Source organism: Marmota marmota, unplaced genomic scaffold, assembly GCF_001458135.2.
Source record: "Marmota marmota marmota unplaced genomic scaffold, marMar, whole genome shotgun sequence".
In the NCBI taxonomy this organism is placed as follows: domain Eukaryota; kingdom Metazoa; phylum Chordata; class Mammalia; order Rodentia; family Sciuridae; genus Marmota; species Marmota marmota.
The window spans coordinates 8,404,000-8,416,182 of NW_026000026.1; the positions used below are offsets into that span (position 1 = coordinate 8,404,000).

At 48.1% G+C, this 12,183-nt stretch overlaps 1 non-coding gene across 1 annotated transcript; it reads left to right on the forward strand.

Annotated features, from left to right (window-relative positions):
* Positions 1 to 8,361: 8,361 nt before the first annotated feature.
* Trnav-cac lies at positions 8,362 to 8,433 on the forward strand. Its single transcript has one exon. It is a non-coding gene; the product is annotated as a tRNA-Val (tRNA).
* The last annotated feature ends 3,750 nt before the right edge of the window (positions 8,434 to 12,183 follow it).

The window sequence follows — 12,183 nt, forward strand, 5'->3', positions numbered from 1 at the left end:
GGTTCCCAGAGTTGGATCTGATCTCTAGTTGGTAACATGTGACCCCAGTGAAGCTTAATGGAACCTAAGGGGAAGAGGTACAGAAGAACATTCCAGGCAGAACATCTGAAACCGCGTGCACAGAGCCTGCTTCACAAGGGAGCCCAGGAGGAGCAGCTGGATGAGCAAGGACCTGGAGTGTGCTGAGAGGAGCCGGGAGTGGGCAGGGCCACCGCAGCACTGCGGAACCCCCGGTGACACGGAAGGCACCACATACCTGGGGCTGGAGCTCTGCAAGGCGGTGAGTGTCCCTGAGAACGGAGCTTTTAATTTCATTCAATTTTAATGATGTCATTTTGGGAATTCGCTGTTGCTACTTTTTGGTGCTGGTGGCGCTGAGGATGGAACCCAAGACCTCACCCATGCGAAACAAGGACTCCACGCAGGGCTACACTCCCAGCCCCTTAGACTGTGACATCAGAACCTCCGCAGCCCCTAGGGGGGGTGGCTGCCCAGCGTAGGGCAGCACGGCAGCGCTTCCCGGAGCCTCCAGGCCACAGGTTGGTTCTGAGCAGAACATTTTCATGATCCAAGCATCGGGCGCCAACTGCCCTGCTGCAAGGTGGACACTCATGACCAGTCAGCAGCACAGACGCAGGAGGACAAGCGGCAGGAATGACAGGGACGAGGATGATGCCTGGCAGTGCTGAGGGAGACATCTGCAGATTCCAGGGTGACCCAGGGGCCTTGGAAAGGGACAGGCCACACATTCCCGGAGGATCAAGAAAATAGAAGACTAGGCTCCGGCAGCAGCATGCCCCGAGTCTGGTCCCCTACGGAGCAGTCGGGGGAGGAGAGAAGGGCCTGGTACCTGAGCGAGGTGTCATTCAGGCCGTGGGTGCAGATGCCCTCGCCCGCAGGGGAGGAGGTCCAGGACCAAACCATGGGCAACTGCCACGGGTAGGAGCCGACTGAGGGTGGTGGGGCAGGAGCACCCACAGCGCTGGCGGGGAAGACACAGAGGACCAGACACAGGGTCTCAACGACTCAGGGCGGACCAGGGGAATGAAAGCACACGCCCACCAGGCCCACGAGGCCTGGAAGGTTCTCTGCAGCGTTATTTACGAAGCCCCGAGCTCGAGACTTTCCCAACGTCCATCAAGGCCAGTGGATAAACAAAGGTGGCACATCCTCACAATGGAACTCTAGTAAGCAATAAAAAGGGACTTCAGTAACATTCTACTAAGTGAAAGAAGCCAAACGAAGTAAGGTTCCATTTATATAAACTTCCAGAAAGGGCAAACGTGTGGAAAAGAAAGCAGTCAGCGGTTGCCTGGAACTTACAAGAGGGATTAATGGGGACTTTGGGGATAAGGAAATGTTCACAAAGTGGATCGCATGACTCTGTGGGTTTATTTTTAAAAGAAAATCAATGAACCATAGCCTTACAATGGGAACACCTCAATGAAGCTGTTTTCTAAAATCCTAGTGATAGAATATTAATCCAGATGATCGGCTCTTCCTTCTCAACCTACTTCATCTGCCAGACTTCCTCATTTCCCAAGTGCAAGTACATCAAACATCAAAGCACCCCTGCCCGACCTGGCCACAACACCTGGAATTATCGTGGCCAGGTGAAGGGTCAGGTCGGCGGGAGCTCACCGCACCTCCCGGGTAACACAGGGCTTCCACATACCTGGAGGAAATACTTGACATGGTTATTTATTTCCCTGAATTTGGTAAGAAAAGAGCAATGAAGTTGTGACATTTCTAAATTTCCTACCAGCAAAGGCAGGCCCTCCTCTTAATAGAGAATCCTGGAGATCCCCAAAGGCAAACCACACACACATACACACACACACACACGTAATTATTACTACCAGCCCCAGTAAATACCTAAGGCAAATTGAACATCACTGTTCCAAACTCTACATGCACCAAGGGTCCGACCCTGCCATCGTACAATTTACTCCCACTGAACAGATGAAAGACCCAGACCCACCCAGGCTTCCCAAGATCAGCCCGCTGGTAAGGAGCAGAGCCTGGACTGGAACCCAGCTCCTTGAACCCGAGACCAGGCACCTGACACCCAGTCCCTGGTGTTCCATCCAGGGGGACTCCACACCGCCAGAAGCAAAGGTCGCAGCGTCATAAAATGCTTCCCAGCAGAGTGGCACAAGCGCCTAATTTCCCAACTCAGCCATTTCGACAGTCCTTGGTCCCCAGATGCGGAACCTTTCTCATCGGAGGAAAGAACCTTGGGGCCAGAGGCCTCAGCAAACAGGCAAATCTTGGGAAGTGTTGGTAACACTGTCCCCTGGGGCATAGGGCACCTTTTCTCTGACTTTTCACCAAAATCCCAACCTACAGCATTTTCTGTCTTTTGGTTTGGGGACTAGGGATTGAACACAGGGCGCCTGGCCACTGAGCCACATCCCCAGCCCTTTCTTCTTTTTCTTTTGTTTTTGAGTCGGGCTCTTGCTTAATTGCTAGGCAGGCCTTAGACTTGCAATGCTCTTGCCTCAGCCTCCCAGGCATGGGCCACTGCTGCCAGCCCCCCCCCCCATGGCTTTATTATGAGGGACATCAGGTGAAATGAGTAGATTGCATCCACATTTATGCCCCCCTCACTGATTATCTCTGTGATCATTTGAACATTTAATATCATTGCATCTTTGTCTACACAATGAAGAAACTGGAAACTGACCTCAAAAACATGTTGTTTTTGTGGGGATGGACACAGGCCGTTCATCTCAAGTGCCCAGCAGAGGCTGACCATCCAGCAGGAGTCTCTCCTTCCTTTAGCACACCCTCCCACCCCCACAGTTACATTCAGGAAGCCTTTGTTCCCAAGGTACTCCAAACACCAGAATTCCCACATTGACATTGCTACTCTCCAAAAATGCAGATTATAACTGAACTAGGGGTGTATATCTGTGGAGTGCAGGCCTAGCATGCTCCAGGCCCTGGCTTTAATCCCCTAGCACTACCCCCCACACACACACACACAAAATGCAAATGCGTAGCCCTCCAGATACATGATTTGAATCTGAATCCAGATCATTGTATATAAAATAAATGAGTTCTTGGGCTGGGGTTGTAGATCAGTGGTAGAACACTTGCCTAGTATGTGTGAGGCGCTGGGTTTGATTCTCAGCACCACATAAAACAAATAAATCAATAAATTCCATCAATAACTAATAAAAATATTTTAAGAAGAAAATAAATCAGTTCCCCCCCCAAAAAAAATCAGTTCCCAAACTGGCAAACTCTAAAATGGATATTACCCTCCATTCCAATTCCAACCAGAAATCTTACTTTTTAAAATACAAAATTATGTTCAGCACAACCTCCAGGCCTCCACATGAGCAGTGCATATTTCTATTATCAATTAAGAATAATTCCTTGTGGGGCTGGGGTTGTGGCTCAGAGGTAGAGTGCTCGCCTAATATGCGTGGGGCATTGGATTTGATCCTCAGCTACCATATAAAAATAGAGATGTTATGTCCATCTGTAACTAAAAAAAATTTTTTTTAATTTAAAAATTCCTTGCATTTTTCTCTTATGCACTGAATCAGACTTATGCACTGAATCAGATTAAAATAATGAGGAGGGTTGGGGATGTGGCTCAAGCGGTATGCGTGCGGCCTGGGTTCGATCCTCAGCACCACATACAAGCAAAGATGTGTGTCCACCGATAACTAAAAAATAAATATTAAAATTCTCTTTAAAAAAAAAATAAAAATAATGAGGAAGCTTTCAAAAAACATATACAGTCATCCCTCGGTAAGCATGGGGGTGGGTTCCAGAACCTCCTCGGATACCAAAATCTGAGGATGCTCAAGTCCCTTATATAAAATGGTGTAGTATTTGCATAGAACCTAGGGCACATCCTCCACGGTGCTCTAAATCATCTCTAGGTGACTTAGATCACCTAATACAATGTACCTGCTACTCCGTATGTCACTGTTTTCTTGCACTGTGTAGTTAATAATGACAAGAAAAAAGTCTGTACATGTTTGGTACAGAGGCAGTTTTTTCCACCCAAATCTTTTCAACCAGTTTATTGAATCCATAGCCACAGAGGGCCAACTGTTAGAAGGGGGTCTGGGATGGGCCTTAAGTTCCCCAGGAAATTACACAGTTAGAGCACCCACACCTGTTGGGCAGGTGAAATCACTTGGCACAGATCCTGCACTTAGTAGGCGTTTGATAATCGTTCGTGACACAGCTTTAGAGTCTGCTTATCATTTCAACTCATTAAAAGATTTACTGCGGGTGGGCTATGCATGTTCCAGGCCCGGGCTTCAATCCCCACCACTACCAAAAAAAAAAAGGGGGGGGGGGGGCAATGCATAGCACTCCATATACATGATTTGAATCTGAGTCCACATCACTGTTTAGAAAATACATCAGTTCCAAAAAAAAAAAAAAAAAAAAATCAATTCCAAAACTGGCGATTCCAGGCCTGGAGCCCAAGTGAATGTAAAAATTAAAATATAGAACTGGGGCTGGAGATGTAGTTCAGCAGAAGAAAGTTCGCCTAGCAGGCAGGAGGTCTTCGGTTTGATCCCCAGCACCACAAAACACCCAAGGGAAAAAAAACACAGAAGAGCAGCCGCTGCGGCGGCACGCGCCTGCACCCGGGTGCAGACTTTAACCTCAAGCCTGTTTCTTCAATATAACATCAGCCCGGCGTTCTCACCGGAAGACTCGGGAGAGCCAGGGGCGGGGCCCCATCCGGCCGCGGGTAACAGAACCTACACACGTGTCTATGATCATACATGTAATTCATACTCGTGTATATGTATATTATATATTTCTACATTTTTAAAAATTCCACTGACACCGAGGGAAGTCACCCTAGGATGTCACCCGTCCCGCCGCACTCCTGCGTCTCGGTTCCGAGCTACTGACGCTGCAAGAAGCGGCTGCCCCAGAGAAGTCCCAGAGAGGGCGGGTCCTAAGGCCGCAGACCCCGCCCCGCTGCGTTCTCAGCCGTCAATGGGCATCACCCACACCTGCGCGGCCTGTGAAAATGCACATCTCCAGGTCCCACCCCCGGGAACTCTGATTGGCGCGTCTGGGCGAAGCCAGGGAATCTGCATTTTCATGAGCTCCCCCAGTCCTCATTCCCAGGTGTGTCTGTTCCAGGCGATGCCACAGCCCCTCAAAACCTCAACAGGTCACCTGCATCCACTGCACGGGAAAGCGGCAAGACACAAAGTAGCAACCCGTGCTCTCTCTAAGGAAGGGAAACCCCAGCAGGCTGGGATGGCTTCAGAGGGTCCCTTTCCACCGCCCGGCCCGCCTGTTCCACACCTAAACTGCCCTCGCGGTCCGCCGCTGCGGGAAGGGCACGACATTGGCAAATCCTGTCCCTACCAGGGGGCTCCTTCCCCAAAACTGGGGAGGGTTGCGGGGACAGCGTCGTCAATCGGCCAGCAGGAGCCCCTCCCACCGTGTTGCAGCTGCCAGTTCCGACCCACCTAAGGTCGGGAGGCAGGCGGTCTCCGCGCAGCCTCGACTGACTGCGACCTGGAGGCGCTGATGGGGGACCCGCTGCGAAGGCCGCGCCCTCCCCCCCATAAGGCAGCATATCTGCGCTCGCGAGGAATGTTCCCCGAGCACAGCAAGCCTTCCTCCAGACCCAGTCGAGATTACAACTGCAGGGAGTGATCTCGAAACAATAAAACGAGGAAAAGGCTCGGAGGATTCTAATTCCGCACGCCTGTAAACAGCCTTGGGCAGGCCGGCTTCCCAGGGTTTCCAGAGGAAGGTGGGCGACGGAGGAGGCAGCCAGGCGCTCGGGCCCAAAGGGACGGGCTCAGGCTAGGATGGCTTCAGAGGGTCCCTTTCCACCGCCCGGCCCGCCTGTTCCACNCCTTGCCGCCGCACCCCCGGCATCCACCCACCGGCCAGCCCTGCTCAAGGCCCACCCATCTCCAGCGATCACAGTCACGCGCGCACCTTTCCACACTCACTCCATCACAGGCACAGTCATGTTCACACATGCACACATCCTGCCACGCAGAACCCCCAGCAACACCCCATATCCTCAATTACGCGCACTGCATACGCAGGCACAACCAACCACATCTCACCCCCTTTTGGTCACCCTAGTCCGTACACCTTACATCTCACACATGTGTGCCCCCCAAGAATCATAGTCACATGGGGACATACACCTTGACACACTCAGCTTTTCAGACTGCCTCACCCTTTATTCACCCTGTCTGGATCCACACCCTCACTCTCCACCTATACTCCTGGAATGCACAACTGCACACACTGCCTCATTCATCCGAACACCCTCACACTACCTGGCACACTCTATTCCCACATTCACTCCACCAGCCACCTCTTCGGACTTACAAATGTGCCCCACACTCAGTCCTCAGACATGGAGTCAGGCTCTACCATGTGTCCTGTGATTCACAGTCACACCCGACCCCTTCCACATCCACATTTGCACCCACATAATGTCTACGACCCACAAAATTTCCAAAGGGCTGATGAAGTTTTGTGAACACAAGGAAAAAAGTTTGGGAAAGAGGAAGGAGGTTAAAAGTCAATATGTAAAAAGCCTCAAAATGTAATAATAAGTCAATCTAAAACTAAAGCAAACTTTTATTTTTTATTTATTTTTGAGTACCAGGGATTGAACTCACGGGGGCACTTAACCACAGAGCCACATCCCCAGCCCTATTTTGTATTTTATTTAGAGACAGGGTCTCACTGAGTTGCTTAACACCTCCCCATTGCTGAGTCTGGCTTTGAACTTAAGATCTTCCTGCTTCAGCCTCCTCAACCACTGGGATTACAGAGCATGCGGTGACCAAGCCCAGCTTAAAGCAAATAGTTACACGTAATTATATTTCATGTTGGATGTGGACAGCTTTTAGTATGCTTGCCTCCGTATAGGGTGGAACCACCAAATACCCCATTGTCTGGGGCACTGTGTGGAAAAAAAAAATGTGGCGCTATTAGGATCCCAACTAAGTTTGGGATGTGTGACTTATGTCCTAAAGAAGTTGCTTAAGAAAGGAAGCATGTCAGGGCTGGGGATGGCCCTGGGTTCAATCCTCCAAGGCTGCCATTAAAAAAAAAAAAAAAAGAACGGAAGGAAACGGTCGTTAGAAGCTCCTGCATGTAACTTTGAGGAGGAAATAGCATTCTTTGACTAATAGGCCTGTGCTTCCTGTTCTCTCTCTCTCCTACATCCAGAAGGATGCTCCACATGTAGGACACATAGCTACCCGCTAAATCTCCCTGTGCCAGCCCCTTCAAGCCCCACCCTCAGATCAGCTGCAACCAGTTGATATATGCAATAAACGTGAGCTATTGTTTTTATCAAGCACCTAAAACCTGCACAGAGTTCCATGTTCCCCCAACTGTAATCCAAGTGTGAACGATCCAACCTACTTCACAAGTGAGGACACAGAAGCTCAGAGTGGCTGCACAAAGCCACGGGTCAGCCAGCAGCTAGGCTGGGCTTAAAGGCTTTATGCTCCAGAAAGCAGGACCCACACTTTTCATGACACTTTCCGGCACTAACTAATCCTGATTCCAGTACATTCAGTCTCCCTCTGGTCCTTAAGAAGGAACCTATGTCCACTTTCCCAACTGCCTTATTTTCTAAAATATGCGGTACCAGGCATGGCCCCCTCATCAAGGGTCCTAATGTCACTTCCACCACCTCCCAGCTATGGAGCTTGAGGCAAGTTAGGAGATCTGCAGGGCCTCGGCTTCCTGATCTTAAAATGGGGATAGTGATGGTAACAGTCTCCCGGGATCCTCAGGAGTGCATGAGTGGATCATGCATGTTAAGAGGGTGCCTGGCACAAAGGAAGCTCTGTGAGGCTCCTCACGACAGAGTGTTGGAAGTATTCAGTGCCATGAGAGCATGGGAAGTCACCTGTTACGACTGCTACTACTCCGGCTATGAACATTGTTCACCCCCGATCCAAGAATAAATGCCCAGTATTATCAATGGTTATCAATGGATAAAATAGTTCAGATAGATTTGTTTGTTTGTTTGTTTATACCTCACTAAGTTGCCTAGGGTGGCCTCAAACTTATGGTCCCTCTGACACAGTTTCCCGATCTCTGAAATTAGCTGGGCAAGTTGGCACATGCCTGTAATACTAGCAACTCAGCAACTGAAGCAGGAGAACAACAAGTTTGAGGCCAGCCTGGGCAACTTAGTGAGGCCTTAAGCAACTTATAGAGCACCTGTCTCAAAATAGAATATAAACTCTATAAAAGGGCTGGGGAAGGGGCTGTGGATATAGTTCACTTGGTAGAGTGCTTTCCTCGCATGCACAGCCTGGGTTGAATTCCCAACACCACAAAAAAATAAAAAAATAAAAGGGCTGGGGAGGATATAGCTCAGTTGGTAGAGTGTTTGCCTCACACGCACAAGGCCCTGGGTTCAATCCCCAGCACCAAACACACATACACACACACACACCCAAAAAAAAAAAAAAAAAGGGCTGGAGATGTAACTCAGTGTTAAGCATCCATGCATTCAATCCCCAGTACCCCTCCTCCAAAAAAAAGTTCACAGTCACTGGGATTACCAACATGTGCTACTGGGATGGGCCAGATGGATTTTGAAACAAAATTAATAGTCTTTTGTTTTGTTTTTTGGTCATAGTAGTCTTCAATTTACAGAAAACTAGAGCAGACAGTAAAGAGACCGCCACATGTTCCATAATCAACCCCAGGCTTGACTCATAGTTTTTCTCATTAACATTTTGCATTAGTATGTATGCACATCCAGATGAAACTTTTTTCTTTTCATTTTGTCAATATACTTTTTCTCTAGTCAACATATATTACTACTTTCACAATAATGTTTTCTTGGAATAAATTTTTTTCTTTTTTTAATGTTTATTTTTTAGTTGTAGTTGGACACAAAACCTTTGTTTTATTTATTTATTTTTATGTGGTGCTGAGAATCGAACCCAGGTCTTCTCATGTGCTAGGCGAGCGCTGTGCCACTGAGCCACAACCCCAGCCTGAAATAAAATTTCTACATAGAAACTTTCTTTACTTTTTTTTGTTAAACAGAAAATCTTAAAGACCAAAAAAGTCCCTATGAAGCCCCTCCAAAGGTAATAACACCTGCATATAAAACAGGGGGGAATCATGGGTGGTTTTTTATTGCTTTTGCTTCTCCAAATATTCTTTTTAATAGGAGAGAAGGCATTTTTTAAATACTGCCTTCCAGCAAGGCTGCCTCAGGAAGCAAGACTCTTTTTTGGAGGGGAGGGGCAGGTATTGGACACTGAATTCAGGAGCACTCAAGCACTAAGCCACATCCCCAGCCCTATTTTATATTTTACTTAGAGATGGGGTCTGAATTGCTTAGTGCCTCAATGTTGCTGAAGCTGTCTTTGAACTCGCAATCCTCCTGCCTCAGCTTCACAAGCTGCTGGGATTACAGGCTTATGTCACTGCGGAAGTAAGACTTTTAAAGGCTTTTGTTTCATTTTATCTCATTGTGAGAAAGATCCAGATGGTTCCATGAAGCAGGAAAAAGGTCAGGAGTTCCTCCAGGGCAGTTCCTGGAGGTATTTAATGTGGTACATCATGTGATCTAATGACACAGTTTAATATGGTTCATGGTAATAACAGTAGGAGCTTAAGAGCAGACCTTGGGGAAGGACTGAGCATGTGGCAGGCACTGTACTAAGTGCTTCTTAGATGTTCTCATTTTTGTCCTGAATCCCTCCAACCCTAGGAGAGGGGCAGGGTCTGTGCAGCGACAGAACAGGCAGGTTAGACAGGGGTGTGCCTCCAGGGACACAGTGTCTCTTCCTGGCCCCATGGTCCCACCTCATGGTTCAGCCTTCTTAGGAACAGCTCCCCTTTTGGGGGTGCATAACAGCTCTCTCCAACCAACAGGCCCTGGGTGCAAGAAGTCTAACTCCTAGACCCCTGGAAAGGTCTCTGAAAGATAAGCCAGTCTAGCCAGGCAGGTGGTGCACACTTATCCCAGTTTACTCAGGAGACTGAAGCAGGACATTCGCAAGTTTTGAGACCAGACTGGGCAATTTAGCTAGAACTGTTTCAAAATTTTAAAAAAAAGAAAGAAAGAAAGAAAAGGACTGGGAATTTTGCTTTCCAGAAACCAAAGAAACTGGTCCATAGACTTCACACAACATACCCCATGATGTCAGGCATGGGCCAGAATATCCCTGAGACTCCCCGTTCTGACCCCATAAAGCCTCAGTTCACAGACCTCCATGCTGGCCGGTGGCTGCTAGGATCTGCCTTAAGGAGGCGGTGCTTGGTGGTGAGCTGGCAAGGAGTCGAGGCTGGGGACAGAGGACCTGAGGTCCTCTTGCAGCCTAGAATCTTCCGCCTGAATGTATTATCTCTGAATGGACACTCTAGGTATTCCCCAGAGTGACTTCTCTGCCTTGGCAGCATTGACATTGGGTTGAGTGTCTCTGTTAGAGAACCATCCTGCATGGAAAGATGTTACTGGATTCGAGTGGCAGCCCTGTGCCAGTGTGATGACCACAAATGTGTTCAAACATTGTAAAACGTCAGGTGGAGGCAAATTATCCCTGGCTTGAGAATCACGGAGCCATAGGTGATGTTAAAGAATTTTTAAACCTTTGTCTCTGAACACTTGGTAATCCTGTCCACCCCCTCACTAAGAACACCTTAGGTTAATAGCTTTCTACAATCAACATATAGAGCTAGGAAACTGTGTGTGTGTGTGTGGTGCTGGGGATGGATCCCTGGGCCTTTTGCATGCTGAGTCAGCACCAGGAGAAAACCAACAGAAGAGGCCATCACTCAGGTCTTAGAATGTTCCAGGTGCGAGAGACAGTTAATAAGAAACAAACCCTGCTTCTTGGAGGAGCTGTAAACGACCTTGAAAGGTAACAAGGACCTCATGACAAGGACTCCTCAAGATTAGCAGTGCCCTTCACCGCCTTTGAGCTATTTTGCAACTATGTAAGTTGCAGAAAATTGATAGTAATGCAAATGATTGTTTATAGAAATGCAAATGAATTTCCCCCTAATATAGCTCATTATCTGCCCTGTGGCTACAGTCCATGTTTTGCCCAGTTTTAAATTCAAATCAATATTCCTAGTTGCCTGAACTTGAATGCTTTACCACTGAGCTACACCCCTGACGCTGCTGCTTTTGTTTCTGTAGTGGTTACTGGGGATTGAACCCAGGGTTATTTAACCACCCAACCACATTCCATCTCCCTCCCTTTTCTTTTTTATAGCAGGTCTTGCTAAACTGCTCAGGACCTCCCTATACTTGCAGTTCTCCTGCCTCAGCCTCCCACTATGCCTGGCCCCTGAGACTTTTTTGCTTTATTTATTTATTTATTTAGGTACTGGGGATTGAACTCAGGGACCCTCAACCACTGAGCCACATCACCAGCCCCTATTTTGCATTTTATTTAGAGACAGGGTCTCACTGTTGATTAGTCTCTTTGTTGCTGAAGCTGGCTCATGATCCTCCCATATCAGCCTCCCATGCCACTGGGATTACAGGCATGCGACACCGTGCTTGGCCATTCAATTTTGTATTTTTAAAGCCAACAATCAGGAGACAGTGAGATATGCCAGGAAATGGATGTTCATAAGCTTGGACCACATTTAAGGTAAAGATGGCGTCCACTGCCAGCAGCCTTTTAACCCGTGACCTCCCCCATCAGTACCAGAGAAATCCATTTGATCCAGAGCTGGAGCAAATTCTAAACAGTTCTTACACCATCTCACTCTAACTCCATGCACCCAGTGTTAGATCTGCTTTGTATGCAAGGTAACCTGAGATCCCAGGAAGCAAGCTATTCTGCCCAGAGCAAGTAGGGATTTCAGATATTTTAAAAGAATTAGCCAGAAATGGGTTGGACTTTGGGAAGACATCTGAAAACATGGCTGGGAAAATAGGTTCTCCACCACCCTGAGAACCTTCCCTTGCACTAAATACTCCCTCCTGTGTGACTCTCAGCACAATCTCTTTTTTTTTTTTTTGTACTGGGATTGAACCTAGGGGTGCTTTACCTCTGAGCCACATTACCCGCCCTTTTAATTTGAGATAAGAGTATCACTAAGTTGCTGAGCTAAATTGCTGGAATTGGGGTTGTGGATCAGTGGTAGAGCGTTCACCTAGCATGTGAAGGCCCTGGGTTTGATCCTCAGCACCACATAAAAATAAATAAA